The 5,007-nt window shown below is 44.7% G+C and overlaps 1 pseudogene; it reads left to right on the forward strand.

Moving 5' to 3' along the window:
• The first annotated feature begins 3,329 nt into the window (after positions 1-3,329).
• LOC102852414 overlaps positions 3,330-5,007 on the forward strand; it is a 2,619-nt pseudogene continuing 941 nt past the window's right edge.

A 5,007-nucleotide genomic window follows, 5' to 3' on the forward strand; every position in this document is an offset into this window, starting at 1 on the left:
GCACAACTTAGTAATAGGCAGATATCTTTGCACTTCATCACTCTGGAGAGGTTTCTGACAGCAGACTTTTCTAATCCAATCCAACTTTTGATCTCCTGGCTGCAGGTTCCAAGAGTGTTGACTGTGGACATAAGCAAGCTGAAGTTGTTAACAATCTCTATGTCTTCTCCATCTATCCTGGGACTATCAATTGACCCAGTTGTGGGAATCTCTGATTTCTTGATGTTGAGCTTCCATTCACATTGAATACTGCAGTACTTGAGTTTCTGCAGCAGATGCTTCAAGTCTTCCCAGCTTCAGTGAGCAAGTTTGTGTCAACTGCATACACAGTTTGTTGATGATTCTTCTTCCAATTCTGATGCCACATTCCTCCTCATAAAGCCCAGCCTCTCAAATGATCTGTTCTGCTTATAGATTAAAAAAGTATGGAGACTGGATGTATCCTTGATGCACTGCTTTCCTGATTTTGAACTATGCAGTGTTTCTTTGCTCTGTTCTGATGAATGCCTCTTGAGCCAATCATAGGTTTCACATGAGCACAATCAGGTGTTACGGGATTACTAGTTTTCTTTGTTTAGCCACTATTTGATGTGATCTACACAATCAAGTGCCTTTGAGTAATCAATGAAAAAAAATGATAGACATTCTTCTGGTACTCTCTACTTTTAGACAAGAGCCACCTAATGCTGGAAATGATGTCGCTAGTGCCATGGCCTCTTCTAAATCCAGCTTATATTTCTCATAGTTTTCTGTCAATGTACTGTCCCAGACATGAGTTGTTTTATTCTTTGGTTGTTTTGTTTGTTTGGTTTTTTGTTTTTTTCAAATCTTCAGGAAGATTTTCCTTATGTGTGAAATTATTGATACTGTTCAAAAATTTCCATACTCTATCAGATCACCCCCCCCTTTTTTTGGAATGGGAATAAATATAGATCTCTTCCAGTCAGCTCACCAGGTAGATATCCTCTGGATGGGCATGGTTAATGTTTTATTAGGGAGGAATGGTGGTCAAGCTGCACTGCAATCCAAAGTCATCTGGTTAAAATCCACCAGCTGCTCTGTAGGAGAAAGATGGACAATCTCCTCCCATGTGATTCATTACCTCTGAAAAACTGCCAGAGGGTCAGCTATGGATCTGTTCTGATTCAACAATAAACAACAACAACAATGTTTTTTTATGGGAGATCCAAGATGGCGGTGGAGGCAGAGACGGTGTGTGAGCTGCGGGAGCAGTGAACCACTTAAAGCAGGGCCATTATGGCCTTCCACAGACTTCGGCTTATTGATAATTGAACACTTAAACAGTTGAGGACTGGCCCTCAGTGAAGATGGAGGATCAACAACAGGAATTCAAGGATTCCCAAGGAGAAATGGGCCAAAGAAGATGATTACCTATAGAATGGATTGCTGAAAGTCACTGTGAGTCTGATGACCTTAACAGTGGCAGCATGCACAAGAGGACCGACATCCTAAATGCACCACGTATTTTATTCTGTTGAATGCTTCAGCCAAAAGATGGTTAGACCTGGGGGGAGTCTGTTCACAATTCTCAGGTTCCCTTTGTCATATATAAAAGGGGAGGGCAGGGATACCTACTTCAAAATATAGTATGACCAATTATGGGGGGGGGTTTAAAAGTGGCAGTGCTGGAATTGGAAACACTATCCCTGACCACAGAGTCCTCAGTCAGGTGAGGGGACCAGACTGGGGTAGGGCCAATTGGAGAGGGAGTATACCAGCCAGCTCCTGGGGGGTGTTGCCCTGCTCGGGATGGGCTGCCCTCGGGCCCTGGCTTGGGGCGAGCCCTCACGGCCCTCTGCCCAGGGCCGGCTGCCCTCGGCCCTAGGCTCAGGGTGAGCCGTCCTGGCCCTCAGGGTGAGCTCCTCAGTCCCCAGATTGTGCCATCTGACCTCTGGGTGGGGAAAAAAAAAGAATGCCTAGGGAATCCAGAGAATGTTACCTAGGCCACCTTCTGTCACCCTCCCCCCCACAGTAAACCTGAAAACAACACCTCCAAAGCCCTTCTATTTGTAACTCACAAGTTTGTTCTCTCTAAGTTTCCTCCCTTTCCTATAGGTAACCTTAACACTGAGTTTTACTCCAGAATTGACCCTGAACCCAGTGCCAGTGACAAAAAGGAAATACAACTGACAGCTAAGGAAGCAAAGGAGGATGGAGCCTCTGGGTTCAACCAGCCATCCCCACTGGACCCACCTGGGAAAACACTTTGCAGTCCAGAGGGGAGCAAATGACAGGAAAATATCTTCTAACAGAGCAAGAAGGCAAGCAGCTTTAACCCAAGACCACCAGTAAGGTGATAAAGCGTCCTCCCTTCCCCCCTTTACATCTACGCCCCTGTTCAGCATGAAGAAGCCAGAGGGTCGGCATCCAATTCCCAAATCAATAAGACAGCTGGTTTAATTACCACTGGAAAATGCTTGTCATTCCTCTGTAGCATCTGGTCCCCACTGGACTCTCATCATTTCCTTCACCTGCTCCCCTCCACCGACCAAACTGTGCAGCTCTGCAGCTTCATCCTGGCCCATCCTCACCCTTCTGCCCCCAACCCTCACCTCCTTGTACCCCTAATATGTTTTTCCCAATTAAAAAAAAACAAAAAAAACCCCAATGTTTTATTATTTCACAGTACTTGTTGTTAGGTGCCATCAAGTGTTCTGAGTCATAGCAACATGTACAAAAGATTAAAAGTTCCCTTTCCCTTGTTTCTGCTGTCTTTGAGCTCACTGTGGAAAGCCACTATGCAAATCTACATCGTTTAGGTTAGTTCACTTCTTCACTGATCTTTCACTTTACCAAATATGACTTCCTTCTCTGGAGCTAGGCCTCTCCTGCTAACAAACTTAAAGCATGTAAGACTAAGCATGAACCACCCTAGTTTCTAAGGAACATTCTGGCTGCACTTCTTCCAAAGCATATTTGCTTGATCTTTAAGGCAGGTCATGGTATAGTCAATACTCTTCGTTAACACCACAATTCAAATTTCTTCCTTGGTCTGCTTTATTCATTGTCCAACTCTCACACACATATGAGATAACTGAAAAGCTATTTTCATCTATATCACAATCTATCTCAATGAATTTGCATTAAATTAGATGGAAGAAATTCATGCAAGTCTCTGGACCAAAATGAATTGGGTGACATTGAAATACTTCAGGAACTAAAAATCTTATAACTACTCTATATTCTTCCAAGTCCTTCACACTTAACTGAGACGTGTTTATAATTATTGTTTGTAAAAGTTTCTATCTCACTTTCCTGAGCGGAAATCAGCCTGTGACTGGCACTGGTGGGACCTGCTGCTAGGAGAAATGGTGCCATCGGAGTCAAGCACTGTCTTCCTGTTGACCCTGACAATCAAAGCAAACACGCAGGATATGATGCACACTCACTACCTCACCAAGCATGATGTGGAGAGAATGAAAGCCTCATTTGACTGCCCCTTCACTAATTTGGAATCTGCTTTCTATTCCATTGTGGGACTCAGCATTGTGGTGCCTAGGTGTCAGATGTAAAAAAAGCATGCACTTCGTTAAATTCAACCTTGATCCCAACAATGTTGATTCCCTTTTCTATGTCGTCCAGTCCAGCCAGGCCCTCTCAGGGAGTGAGATCTCTATTTCAAATGAGACCAAAGATCTTCTCTTAGAAGCTATCAGCAAAGACTCCTCTGTTACCCAGATCTACCATGCAGTTGCAGCCCTGAGGGGCTTCAGCCTCCCCTTGGCATCCCAGGAGGCTTGGTGCTTTGACCACTCATCTCACCAAGGAAGAAACTGTGCTAGCAACAATCCAGGCTCTCCAGATGGCTTCCCACCTGTCCCAGCAGCCTGACTTGAGGAGCATCATGGAAGAGAGTGAGGATCTTATTGCTCGCTTAGATGAAATGGGGGTCATAGATCTCCAGTTTGAAGAAGGACTGAAAACAACAGCATTATTTGTGTCTGTCACATACAAGCTCATGGGCCATGTGGGCACTGAGCCATCTGTTAAGGAGGCTCAGGTCATATAGCTGATGAACGCTGTCTTCAGTAAGAACTTTGACTCTCTCTCTGAAGCAGTCAGATTAGCCTGTGTTGCCTCTCTGCTCTCCCAGAATCGCTACCACATGCCAGTTCTGGTTGTACCTGAGGGCTCACCCTCCAACATTCCAGAACAGGCTGCCCTCTGGTTGCAATTCACCAATGTTCTATCCCAGCCTCTGACTCAAGCCACTGTTAAACTTAACCATGCTAAGTCCATTGCTTCCAGATACACTGTCATTCAGAAGATGCCTTTCAAGGGATGATTTGGAACTAAGCTTCAAGAATATCAAAGTTTCCAGTGTTTATTATAACTTCTCTGTCAAAATTGAAAGTGGCAGCCATTATATTGTGAACACTGTTGAGCTGAGAGTCAAAATCTCCACGGAAGTTGGAATCACAAAGATCTCTCCACTGTAGATAAAGACCACAGCATTGCACCTAAAACTACTTGAGTGACCTAACCAGCAAAAGCCAAGGGCACATTCATTGCTGAAAGTCATCAGAACTTTGCCTTGTTCTTCCAGCTGGTCGATGTGAACACTGGTGCTGAACTTACTCCTCACCAGATTTTCATCTGACTTCATAACCAGAAGACTAGCCAGGAAGTGGTGTCCATTGCTGAGCCAGACAGCAAAAACGTGTACAAGTGTGAACTGGATATCTCCGAGAGAAAAATGGAATCTGATTCTGCCTCTGGCACCCACACCCTCTACTTGATCATTGGTGATGTCATTTTGAAGAACCCAAACCAATGTAATGTGGCTGATGTGCTCATCCAGTTCCCTGAAGAAGATGCTCCATCAACTGTTCTGTCCAAGAACATCTTCACTTCCAAACAGGAAACCCAGCACCTGTTCCGTGAGCCTGAGAAGAGACCCCCCCCCAGTAGTGTTCAAAACTTTCACCACTGGTATTCTCTCTCCCTAGCTCCTGCCCCTTGTTTTGTGGATATAGATTGGTGCCA

This window comes from Elephantulus edwardii, unplaced genomic scaffold (assembly GCF_000299155.1).
Source record: "Elephantulus edwardii isolate Elephantulus edwardi_28Jun2011 unplaced genomic scaffold, EleEdw1.0 scaffold00005, whole genome shotgun sequence".
Taxonomy (NCBI): Eukaryota; Metazoa; Chordata; class Mammalia; order Macroscelidea; family Macroscelididae; genus Elephantulus; species Elephantulus edwardii.